The sequence below is a fragment of the Genypterus blacodes genome, unplaced genomic scaffold (genome assembly GCF_046128005.1).
Source record: "Genypterus blacodes isolate CSIRO-AG114 ecotype Tasmania unplaced genomic scaffold, CSIRO-AGI_Gbla_v1 ptg000005l_1, whole genome shotgun sequence".
Classification (NCBI taxonomy): domain Eukaryota; kingdom Metazoa; phylum Chordata; class Actinopteri; order Ophidiiformes; family Ophidiidae; genus Genypterus; species Genypterus blacodes.
Window position 1 is genome coordinate 1,110,759 of NW_027466819.1, and position 14,002 is coordinate 1,124,760.

The window sequence follows — 14,002 nt, forward strand, 5'->3', positions numbered from 1 at the left end:
GGCTAAAGCATGTTTTTCATTCAGCTCAGGCTCATCCGCTACACTATTTGTGGAATATTGGAAGCTTAAGTGACAACTGTGGCAAAAAAACAACAACCTAGTGCTTATGCCCACATGACGTCACTGTGTCAGCAATAAATCGAAACGCTGAATAGTGTATTTACAGGAATGCCACCTCATTCTGTCAGCTCAGTCCACTCCAGAAAACCGATATGGAGGTGTAGTACAGTGAGCAAGTGAGCCCACAGCTGTTCATATTGGAAAACACAAAGGCACACACACACACACACACACACACACACACACACACACACACACACACACGCATGCCTTGTCAGCATTTCTTGTACACACACACACATACACATGGAGGATGTCAGCTCAGAAGTGCTGTCAGCGGACACTCCATCTGTGTGTGGCAACCTTACCTCCTGTGGTAGCAGATAGAGCTGCGCTGTCACAGAGGAGTGATTAGAGCGCCTTTATGATCTCCCTCCTCTCTGTCCTTTCTCCACACATCATTACAGTAATACAGCAGGCTCTATTACCCCCAGCACCCTGCCAATGCCCCCGCTGCCTCCACTGCCACCACCTTCCTCCAGCGGGCCTCTGAGGGGTGATGATGATGGTGGGTTAAGGCAGGACCCAGGGTCCCTGCAGCATGGCAGCTTTAATTTCACGCTTTGTTAATGTCCCCCTTCCGAGACGCTCGTCCTGCGCGAAATGCCCTCACCGCCTCTACCAGGGTCACATCCGTCCCGGCTGCCCTCTGGCTGGCTCGCGGGGAATGCGCCTTAACGGTTTTATGTTTTTTTTTGGTCTCCCCTTTTGCTTGGTCGCTCACACACAACACACCTGCTGTAGCACCTTTATCTTACTCTTTGCCCGGTGCCGCCCTCTGTCCGCTCCATTCCCTTCTAATCCAGTTGGTTATCTAGTATCTCTGCTCTCCTACTGCACGCCTCACTCTCACTCTCACTCTCCTCCTAATTCGCTGCCTCACTCTCACTCTCTGTGGTAAACAGCTCTTTTTCCATGCAGCATATATTCTTTGTCCATTCACTGCGCCTTCCTCGTATTCTCTAACTGCATCACAGTTGCTGCTCTTCACATCCTCCCTCCCCCTGTGTCCCTCTATCTTTCCCTTAAATTCTGACATTGATTTCACCCAACTTTGCTCTGAGTTTGGATGAGCACGTTTCATTAGCTCCCTCTCTCTCTCTCTCTTTCCCTCTCTCTCCCTCTATCCATCTCTCCCTTTTCCTCCATTTTCGAGTCTCCATTTACACATTGTGCCATCTGTATTTGCTAAGCACTCAGGCTGAGAATCATCATTCTGTCAGCCCGCTCCTTCTGCATGAGTCGGCAGCCACTTTCAGCTGCCCTGAAAATATTCCACTGTAAGCAAACTTGTTGAACCAAGGTTTTTTCGAGTCAGCTTAAATACTTCAATAAAGAACCGTAACATAAAAAAGCTCCCCGCGTCTTCATTCTGCCTTTAAACATAAAGAGTTAACAATGCTTTTCTTCTCCACTCATGTGCTTTTGTTTTGCATACAGTGGCCGCTGTAGGAACATACAGACAGGGATTGCAATTAGCCTAACAACGACAAACCTGCCAGCCTGTGGGGAGAGACTGGCAGCAGAAGGTATTCATCTGTGCTCCGTGTGACTAAATGCATATCTTGGAAGGAAGAAATGGAAATGAGCTTGTATGTTCAGTCTAGCTTGTCCATTTTCGTGGCTACTAGGAGTTTTTCAGAGGCTGTTCTCTTTCTGCTGGGAGGCGAAATGAACACAAGAGACATATGACATTCTAGAGTCACTAATGATGATAGCAAAATGGAAACTATTCCTTTAATTTCAAAGTAAACATACTGCACATGCTATATACTAGGTGCTGATCATCAAAGGGATCAGATTATACAGAATTCCCCTGTTTGTGATTGTGATTAAGAGGAGTAATTTGAACCTTTTCTTCTTGCTTTAAAGTGAAAACAGGCTGTTTCTGCTGCTGTCTCTTTAAGCCCTCCTGCTGAAAAATGCTTTGTTCTGACTGGCCAGCTGTCAGAGTGTGGGAAGAGAAATTCTATGGTAATGTATACTGAAATTGTGAAGCAATATATACTGAAAATATAGATTCCATTGTGTGTTGCGTGATTACACTGAAAAGCCAAACATCCCAAACCGATCATTACCACAGCAGGCGATCGTACAGAGCCAGGAAATACAGAGAGAGATTTTTAAAGCAGCAATCATAGATCTCTGCACATTTAAACTATAGCCAGAGGGCCCCGAGATGGACAGGTGCCTTGGATCATGAGAGGAATTATGGATATTTATTGGGTCAGGGCTGTTGCTTAGCTGCTGTCAGGGGGGCTGAAAATGTCACCCAGCTTTTAGTGGGTCACGTTTGTAAGATTTGTTCGTTGCAGCAAAAATACATTGATCAACCAGGTAATGTAATTGTTAGTATGTTATTAAATGAACTGATAAAATTCCCTCTGGCATGGATCAAATGAACCTGGCAAACGTGCGTCAGTAGCAGCGAGAGATCATATGAAACTTGTATTGTAGCACAATCCACCGTGAAATAATAATCATTCATCCATCGTCTGCACCTTCTGATCCTGTGCGGTGTTGTGGAGATCTGGAGCCTCTCCCAGAATGCATTGGGCCAGAGGCATTGTACACAGGTTTGCCAGTCTATAACATCTATGTATTAATAAAAGGAATTCAGCTTTAAATTTAGCTTCAACCTCAATCACAACATGTCATTCTGATGGGAATTGTTTGTCTGTTTTCCTATGCAGATGCACTAAACTGTATCTGTCGGGGCCTTTGGATCAGATTAGCGGGTAAGACAAAAGCTTGGATAATGAAATGGAAGCTCCTGAAAAGAGAATAGGCGAAAGCAAGAAAAAAAAAAAGAAGTCTGGTTTTGCGGAGGGTCTTGTTTCCCAGACAAGGAGGAGAAGGTAACAGAATCTCTTTGTGAGTGAAGTCATGGAGGCTCCTGTGGGAGGCCATTGATCAGAGGTGGAACACTGAGGAAAGATGGGAGTGCCTATCAGATTCTCTCCACACACACACACACACACACACACACACACACACAGACACAGACACACACACACACACACAGCTGTCTCATCAAACCTTTTACGCACACTCATTGGCATTCATCTTCACAAACTTTTACCCTCACTAATCATCGCACACAAACACACACAGACACAAACACACTGACACACACACAACAGCACAACTCCACACTTATATTCATCAGCGTTAAACTATTCAGAGTAGATCATTAGCACTACACTCCATAACAATGTAGCTTGTGGCGCCACTGTCAGTTCATTCAGACAAAAGATGGCGGCTTCAAACACACACACACACACCTAACGCCATTAATCAATGACCATTTGTAACTATTTTGATTCCTGCCTGTCTGGAAGACAGTCCGCAGGAAAAAACAAAACAAAAACACGGCTCAGTGCTAGCGTCTGCTTGTAGTTTGGCAGAAACAGCCGAACCATTAGCACAGCCATGATTGTTTGTCTCTGAATTTGACTTGCCACCCCGAGTGTAATCAAGAAAAATGACACAACACACTCCTGCTGAATATAGGCCATAGATATTGTTTGAGTCCTTCTAGCTGCTTGTTGCTAGGTAACTGTCATTTGTCAACCACGCTACTATATTATATTGTTCGTTTTAGTTTTATTGCACATCTTAAATTCCTGCTTCTACTGCTAGAAGGCCTGTTCCTCATTTAGACCGCTGTCTCTTGCAGTTACCGCAACACCCACCAGATAACAGCCTCATACCTCAGGCGACGACGCTGTGACACATCAGCCCGTTGTTTACATTGTACACATCTTAGTTGACAATATACATGATTGCTCAGTGTCCCTATATGTGCCGCACGATGCTTATGTGTGTTTCAACTGTATGTGTGTGTAGGGAGCTCTTGAGAATGACATAGGAAGCTGGGAAAAGGCAGATTATCTTGGGAGAAAATATCATTTTGAAGAATGCGGCAAGGAGACACAGTGAGTTTATCTGTTTTCTACTATTTATATTGATACCCACAGAGATGCTCCAGCAGGTAAGATATATGACAGTATGACGTATGGCCTTGTCCACTGTGAGAAGGTACTGAATGCTATTTTGTGATGAGATGGGGACCGGGCCAAGGTGACCCTTCAGTAATATATGGGCTGCAGCTGCCAAGGCCTCCCAGGAAGGTATTTGTCATCAGTGTCCCCCAAGTGTAAGGTTACCAGCAAATCAGGTTATCAGTCTACTGTTTTTGGCAGAAATGGCACAAAAACACAGATTATCTTTTCAATATAGCTCAGCGTTCCAGGAAAAGATACAGCTGGGCAAACGCATACATAAGCATAAACACAGACACCCTTTGTACGTGCAGTCTGTTGGTATTTGTTCATCACTTTAACCCCCCGACCCCTGACCTTGACCCTCATTACATACCTGACCTCAACGCTCACCTTAACCCGTTGTGTGCATTTCTTTACAAACTATAGAATTACGCTGCCACATTTAGAAACGTCAAGGCTTTATCTTCCCTCGGTCATGTAACGTGCTGGATATGGCAGGAAATGAAAAGAAATGAAGCGAATACGGAATGGAATACGAATACTGGCCTTTAACAAAAGTTAGATCAGTGGGTTCAATTAAGTCTAAATCTACAGAATATTCATCTCTCTCTCTCTAATACATCCAAATGAATATATCATGACTGCCTGATCATTGTAATTCTGAATCTATCTCTCCGGTTAGCCTGGAGCACCCGACCACAAAAGATGATCAAACCAAGACAGAATTATCCTTTTATAAGTGTGAATATGTCAGAGTGTTTATTGAATAATGAATATGTCTCCCAGTAAGCGTGTCCGCCCGCACCACCTTGTTGCTATAAAAGTGAGGCTGCCACTCCAAAGAGTGTGAACTCTGCCGCACAGCAGCCGTCGAGGCGTGTAGGCGGGAGCGGGGGTGACAAATGTGCAGCATTATGTGAGTGGAGGCGCACAACATATCGAGATACAGATGCTTGCATCTCTCTCACATTGCCTCTAGTGATGTATTTCAACCCACAGGTTTAATTGTGTTTTCCAGGAAAAATATCTATATCCTTGCTGGGCTGGGTGGCGGCAGAGCAGGGGTTAATGTACGGGTCAGGCGCCTCTAAGTGCTGCGGATAGAACTAGTCAGCGTTGTGCAACTATTAAGTTACATATCTATATGTATTTCCTATATGTGTATCCTGAGTTCATTACTATATGCCACTACTGTTCTTCTCCTATACGACATGGAAGCGTGGAGACGATGTAAGATAAGATTACTTTAACAATATAGAGTGTTATGATCAATCCTATAGATGTACGGTTTGTTCAATACTATAGGATTACGACAGACAGTAAAATCTCTCCTTGGTATTGAGCGGGATCTACAATCTTGCTGGTGCATTCTGATATGAGATGTTTGAATACTACTGGAAGTGAAAACAATAACACATATTGTATAGTATCAGATCTTATCCCTCCAAAGGGACACATGAAATTAGTTTTGTTCTAATGATATACTGGCCTCAACACCTCAGAGTAATAGGCTCCAATTTTGAAGAAAAGAGATAAATATTCCTAAGAAAGATATAATATTACTATTATTAATTTTTTTCTTTTTCTCACTTCTCTGGCACAAAATCTATTTCTGATTCATTTTAAGGCTCATTTTAAACACAGCTTGATCCTAGCGTCACCTGCTAGCTGCACAACACACAAATAAAGCAACTAAAGCTCCGGGACACAGCAGGCAGTCTGGAGCGAGTGATGAAGACGGAAAGTCTACTCTCGCCTTTGTCTCCTCGGGTCATAAGCTGCTGCAACCCAGGTAACAAAATAAGCCTCGTGCAAGCCAGAGCTGACCCGCAGCCCGCTAGGTAACAGGACTAAATAAAGACAAAGCTGTCAAGAGGCTTTGTGATGAGCAGCTGACCACACAACTGACAGACAGTTTGATGTGTGGAGCAGTCTGAGGAGGTCAGGAGCTGGGCAGGCAGTGCGTGTGTGTGTGTGGGCGTGTGTGTGTGTGTGTGTGTGTGTGTGTGTAGATGTCCCGCCTTCGGATTGAGATGTTTATCATTTATCGTTGTTTATGTATGGCAGTCTGGTAACAGTCTCTCATCTCAGGGTGACTGCACAGCACCCACACACACTGATACACACACTCACACACACACACACATACAGGAATACAGTCAAATATATCCCTGTTTGACTCTGTCTGTTGATGTTTTGGTCAGGGAGATGAATAACGGGTCAGCGGGCGCGAGTGGGAGGTGTTTGTTTGCATTGATGTCTTGGATCTCAATTTGAACGTTGGAGCTTTGTCAAAACAGAAGAGGTTAGTAGATAAATTCATGTTAACAATTATATATAAAGATTGGCAGACACCTGAACTGTTTGCTTCCAATGCACGGTACGGCACATCAATGTTTCCTCAAGCATTTATTAGAAACATTATTCTAACAGGTAATGGTTAATTACAGCAGATGTGACAGTTAAATGCAGCTGGCGAACAATTCACCTCAGTGGAAGCAGACAGGTAGAAGATATGGGGACGAGGTTGTTACGTGGAAAGTGGGACGCTGCTCTGGAGTCATTGAGGATGTCTAAGAGGCATGGGGGAGATCCCATTAAACGCGGCGCCCTGACACCTTGCTCTCCTCGCCAGCTCTAACCGGGGGAAATTCCTGCCTCGGCTGACCCGTATCTTCCTCCCGTATAAGCCTTGATCATTCCCGTTTGCATTGTTCCACAAATGAAGAGCGGCTCCATGTACTTGCAGGAGCTGTGAAGAGTATTTAGTGAGCCTCAGAGAAGGAGGTTTGTGATCACTCCCCGCAAGATGATGAAATAGAGAACGGGGTAATGCAAAAACCCTTCTTCAAATGGTTCTTTATAGAGCTGTGAAACGGCCTTACGTCAAAAGAAGAGAGGATTTAGAATGCATGAGATTGTCCTAAATGGAGCAAAGCGAAAGCGTTTTAAGGACTGCAGACTTCTGAGTTGTTACGGCTCCATCAAAAACAAATACTTTAACAGAAAGGCTGAAGGACCTGCTGGTTTTCTGTACGTACATTTGAAATTGCTTTCATTTCAAAGCGCTGTCCTTTCAAAAAAAATCAAACATTCTTCAGGGGCTCTTGTATAGAACAAGGACAGAAAAATGTTCTTACTTAACGTTAGATTTAAAAAAAAAAAAAAACATTCATTCAGGGCGAGTTGAAGACTAAATGTGGAAACACATGTTTTGGCAATGATTTGCCACAATGACAGCATTCTCATAGATTTCACTTCATCTAGCCTGCCACAAGGGGGAGCTTCAAGTACCACTGGTGGTGCACGTACCACAGATTGAGAACCACCAACATAGTTTATCCTTTAGCATGCATGCAATGTCGGTCTTCTTAAGGTGGAAAGCATTAAATGCCCCAGAGGTCTTAAAAACAGATTACAAAGCCTGATTGCGATTTCTTCTCACGTGAATAAATCACTGCGACAATACTATTATATCGACTTCTTCTACTCGATACATCGTTTTTGCTTTGGCCCTCCTTTAATCTCTATTAGCTAACCCCTCTCCCACAGGGCGAACACATGAGCTGTGTGCACACAATCACAACAAGCGCTGTTTACTCCACAAACACTATTACCAAAATTGCCTTGCAGGAGGTAATAGCCAAGATGGTGGCAGATGTAAAGAGTCAGTATATGACGAGCATATAAGGGGGTTAAGGTTGGGATGAAGTGACTCGGAACAAATAGGATGGCGGGCTCAATGTCATCACTGTCTGCGGTAATTGAGCCAATGACATATTGATCTTTGGGTTAATGAAGACAAAGCACACAAGAGATAGGGTGTTTAAATCCACCATGGTTAATTCCGTGGAATCCAACCATGAATCTTAATTCATTCATTGAGCATAGAAGGAGACAGTATTCTATATTATAGAAGATAAACATTCGGTCCGTGGGGAGGATTTTACAAATGAGAACTGGTGGTCATGATTATGCCTCAGCGTGTCCGAGGTGGGATTAAGACATCAGCGTGAGCGATGGGAGAATACGTTCGAGGGTTTTGCCTCCTACTTGAAATACTCGAGGAGAAGAAGAAGAGCGTTGATATCCAACATGACTGCTACCTTTTAACACATGACTCCAGCGTTGGCGTCTGAGAGCTGGACGCTGGGGAAAGAGTCACAGAGAGCAGCTGTCCACGGAAGCTTCCAGCAGCAGCAGCAGCGGGGAGATGAGACAGGGATGAATCACGAGGATGCTCATTCCTGCAGCTTTCTGCCCACGACTCATTCCCTTCCTTGTGTGACTTCAGTTCAGGGGCACGACCTTCAAACATTGCAAATCTTGCAAGTGTCACCAGTCATTAACCAGAGCAATATGTCCCCAGTCCTCTCTACGTGCCGCCAAGTTCACAGCAGTTCACACACACAGAGGTCTGGTAGTCATTGTCACAAATCCACTGATGTAGAGGCGATAAAATGGTGTGTAAACTCTGACCTCCAGTGAGTCATCAACACAAGGCGGCTTACACACGAGCGGTGATAGGCCGCTTGCATTGATTACCTCAACGCCTGCATATCTGACACTTGGCAGGAGGCAGATTGTGAGGGAGAAGTCCAGATATTTGAGATATGAACGTGACGGATTTCTGCCTCTTACATTTAACGGTGCCACTCTTGACACTATGTATATCAAAAAAAACATGTGCTTTGATTTTATATCTTACATTTGTCACATTTTAGTATTTGTCAAACCTGTAATTGAACTTTCTGACTGTAAATCCTTCTCATCAACATTTCCGGGGATAAATTTAGCTCCAGCAGAGGTGAGCAGAAATAACCAGAAGCTGTGGTGGACTTTGTACTTAATGAAAAAGTTTTGATTTCAACAACACAGATACACACACACACACACACACACACACACACACACACACACACACACACACACACACACACACACACACACACACACACACACACACACACACACACAAACAGTCTCTCTCACACATACACAACCACCCAAGTGCCTGGTGTTACTGTGAAATACAGACGGCGTTTGCGAGACTATTGATTTGCCTCCTGCCCGCCTGGAGAAACGCAGACTTGTACGTATGTCGAGTGCATGTCTAATCAAGAGAGCTTTTTGCTGAGGGTTGGATTAAGACGTGAGGGGAGTGAGGTCGACATCTTGGATGCACTTCACTGAGCTGTGCTGTGGGTAGACACAGTTAACCACAGATAAACAGCCTACAGAGACTGCACAATAAGACAGGCTGTAACAGCAGCAGCAGATGGAAAGTGGGGTTGCACATCACGGAAAGCTTTGTTTGTTTAGAGTCGTGGCTACTGCAGTTGAGGGAGTCAAGAGAAAGAAGCATCCTCCTACACCAGCCTACTACTATCACTATTCTTTGCTTTAAGAAATGCAAATTCATGTTCAGTTAAGATTGTAAACACAGATGTGAGCTTTCGATGGCTTGTTTATGAAGGTGTGTGAAGCAGTAGGAGGAAGATTTGGAGTCAACAGTTTGGATTTCGATTTAACGTTCAAATAAGTTACACACATTTACAAATAATAGGCAATTTTCCAATCTTTGCCCGTGGATCAACATGGTGAGGAAACTGAACACTGTTCACAAATTCATCTCTAAATGTCAGGAAATTGCTCCAGACGGTGACATTGTGATCCTTTTGTGACCAGACTTCAGTCACAGCTCGTCAGGTGTAAATTTAATCTACACAGCCGGGACACATTTGTGAGATAAAATCCATTCACAAGTTGGAAACCTGCCTCGTCTTTCCTTTCTACATTCACACTCATTAAAACAATTATTTGGAAAGGGGAGTTGTACCTTGGTGCTCTGTCCCTCATGCAACCTGCCTCTGGCACATTTATAACTCAGATTGGCTTTCAGTCTCCTGTGACCCTGAGCAGGACTCCTGCATGTGGAGCAAAGACAGGGACACCACATGCAAAAAGAGCATTAGCTCATCCGTGGAGCGAGGAGGAAGGCTTTAATACTCCACAATAACCACACGCTTACTGAGATTTATCACAATGCAGGCAGAAGCCAAATAACAGGAAAGTATCAGATATCATTATCCACATAATGCATCCTGATACCTGTATAATCTTTAATGCAAGGTGTGAAGGGATTATGTCACTTTAAATGCTAAATTGACAGTCTGCTCTAGAGTTACCTTTCTTGACAATTTGATAGAGATGATTTTCAGAGTCTATATGACAGAGTAAGATAATGAACAGCAGCTCATTAGTGTTTGATAATAAAGCCTCTGACACGCGCTTGACAAGCGACAGTATGTCCCCTTTCCCTTGGTGTCAAGTTGTCATAGCGATACGTGAAGACTGCTGACTTTGCATCAAAGTATCAAGCAGTATTAACTAAAGTGCATTAGGTTTGTTCATCAACTGTAATTATTATTCATGAGTTGTAGCTTCCCCCCCCAGTGTGGGTCAGACAATCGCAGCAAAGTGAAAGATTTGTGTCATAATCCTCTTTCTGGTCACTAGGAACTTTTTAGAGTTTTCTGAGCTGTGAGAGCAAAGGGCTTTCCTGACCAAAACTGATAAAAGAACTTTTCTTCCCTTAAGGCCGCCTGGTTTGTGTGATCATCACTCTGAGATGTAGAAGACAAACCAAAGAGACGGACAGAAAAGAGACGGACAGAGACAAAGGGGCCAGACAAAACTGTATGTGTGTGTGTCTAACAATGGAGGCAAGAGCTGGTGTGCGGTTCAAAGCAGGTTGGTTGTCAAAAGTCACAGTTATCCTGACGTGAGATCAGTCAGGTAACCGGCTGCTTCCTCTCTCACAGAGCTGGGTTTCATTTGACGGGCCAGCGGTGACAATGGCGTGACAGGTCTGTTTCCATGGGAACACATTTATCACTTCTGTGAATCTTGGCCAAAGTGTTGGAGGGGACTCACAAATGGGGACTGTAGGGCTGGAGGGAAAATTAATCAGACTAATGATGATTCAAAGCCGATGCTGCAGCACAACGTCAAATCCACTTTTCGTCCTGCAGCTTTCCTAGTTTTCCACTGAAACGCCACACGCCGGTGGCTGCCATACAGTTTTCTTTGGGTGGCTTTCTGCAGACGTGACATTCCAATAACTTGGTGTGGATGTTGGAAGTGAACACCGGAGAGAGAAGATGGAACGCCAGTGCTGTTGAGAGCTGCGAGGATAATGTGGCAGCAGGTTGGCTTGGAGATGAAGTGAACAACCAGAAACTAGAAGATGGTAATTAAATCCCAGCATGGACTGATGGGTGCTTTCCAGCTGCAAGGAGGCAGCTGGAGGAGTGTGGTGCCTTGGCAAGTGTTCTGACCTGGATATAGATATGTGGGAAATGAGTGGAGGAGCAGTAGTAGTTTGAGGCAGCTGGACTTGTTTAGTTTTGAAGATGATTCACCGCTCAGCTTCTGCAGTAGGGAGTCGTTGCTCGCAGTGACCGGACATTAGTCATCCACACCTTGGGCCAGGTGACTCCTTGGGTCACTCGGGAGTCAGGTGGAGGTTTGCTAGAGTCAACGACGGTCACATGGACTCTAACGTGACGCACAAGCTTGTCCAATATGCTCCAGGTAATCAGACAGAGTGTCTTTCAAGGCATTTGCAGGTTTGTCCGATGTAGGTCTTCAAGCTTATTCAATTCCCCTGCCATCGTCTTGCTGTATCACTCCTTGATGGTACTATGCGCGAATGTGATTGTCACAGAATCGGCGGTCATAAGGATCTCTCTCACTCGCTCACTCTCGCATATTCACTCTCGTTATTTAAGTTTTATTCGAGCACAAGTTTTACACTCTGGGTGTCGCAGAATCAAAGCAGCAGTTGAATAATTTACAGCGAGCCACTGAGCTGACCATCTGGATGTGTCGATCCTCCGCAGCGGCGCCTTCGCCGAATCGTTTCCGTTCTCCTACCATTTCTATCACCTCCCTCTTTATATTCCTGAGCTGGCATCTCTCAGTTTGTCTTGGCACTCTTTGGCGCTCCCGGTTCTGCCGGTGAAGAAAAATCTTGGCTCGCTTTCCAGGAACTGTGATTCCTCCGCTTCATTCTGAGTCCTTGTGTCTCTCGATTTTCCCAGACTCGCTCCCAAAAGCCTGTTCTTTCATGGCATGGCTGAGCTTTCCAGATTCCTCCATTTGGTCTTGGTGAGCGCTGACTTGGAGCTGCGCTGAGAGGGCGGCGCTGTGGCCCCTCTCCAGTTGCCGGGCTTGCCAGGATCCACAAGTCTTTCCAGTTTAAGTGCCAACGCCAGGGTGGATGGAGGGGGTAGCGGAGGAAGAGGAGGAGGAGGACATGAAGAGAAGAAGGAAAAGAGGCAGAGGGATTCTGGGATCATTTCGCCATGACCCATATCCTTCTGTTTTGCTCTGAATGCCTCTATATGAAAACAACCCAATTACTGTTGACCCCTTCACCGCCTCCAAAACACAGCAGCGGCGACTAATTAAAACTGAAAGGGTTCTTATCCCCCGCTGTGTTTGTGCTCGCTGTATATGTATGTGTGTGTGTGTGTGTGTGTGTTGTTACTTAACAGAAAGCGGTAATCGTATTTGTGTTGAGTGTCTAGCGAGTGATGAAATACTTACATACGTTTTACTTAAGTAGCAACACAACATGGAAAAATAAAATCCTCCATCAAATGTTGTGAAACGTTGTGAAATATGGTGCCTGTCACAGTGTTTGATTATTATTAATGCATTAACATGGATCTGGTACGTGTTAATGCATCAGTAATGAGACCCAAGATCTTTCATCTCAGAGTGTGAACAGCCCTCACATCATCTGAAGGAGGAATTTGAGATTAATTAATAAAAAATGGCCGAAAGTAACCGCGTGGTGTTCGGATAACTTTTCTTTCCCTAAGAGTTATAGATAGGTATATGGATGGATAGATGGATAGATAGATAGATAGATAGATAGATAGATAGATAGATAGATAGATAGATAGATAGATAGATAGATAGATAGATAGATAGATAGATAGATAGGTAGGTAGGTAGGTAGGTAGGTAGGTAGGTAGGTAGGTAGGTAGGTAGGTAGGTAGGTAGGTAGGTAGATAGATAGATAGATAGATAGATAGATAGATAGATAGATAGATAGATAGATAGATAGATAGATAGATAGATAGATAGATAGATAGATAGATAGATAGATAGATAGAGATGTGTGTGGGCAGGAAAGGTGTGTGTGGATAAATATGGCTGTGTGTATGTGTGGAGTTATAAGCCATTTGCTCGGGGCAGGACAGTTTAAAGGCAAAGCAGAGCACCGAGCCAAACAGCACAGGCTGTTTCTTTCTCACCAGTCACACCCCGGGGGCCTTCAGGCAGCGAGTCATCAACCTGCCCATGTGTCTGGCAGTGACAGGAGCTTCCAATCCAATCTCTATTTCATTCAATTATCAAGCCCTGCAACAGGCCGCCGTGTTGTTTGCCCCGGAGAGGAACTTGTGTCGCACCCACAGACCCGGGCAGGTTTTGTGGGCTGCGCTCTCCGGCCGTACCTCCACCAGAATCCATTTCTGTTCAAACGCAGAACACACAGCCGTGTGATTCAGAGAGAGCCGGCCTGTAAAGTCAAACACAGCCTCAGAGGGTTTGGGTCCCCTCACAATGAGGCTTCAGACGGATTCCTGCTTGTTAGACGGTTATAACTGATAATACTGATGTGTATTAGTTTTATGATGTGACAGTTAAATTATAAGCCATTAATTACAGTAATGAACAAACCTCCACCAAATCAAATGAGCCTGTGAGCCTGCGATCTCTAACAAAACCTGAAGCTACTCCACTGACAATTAACTGGTGACTGACTTTGTTGGCTCATAGAATGCTTGTCTGAGCTTTTA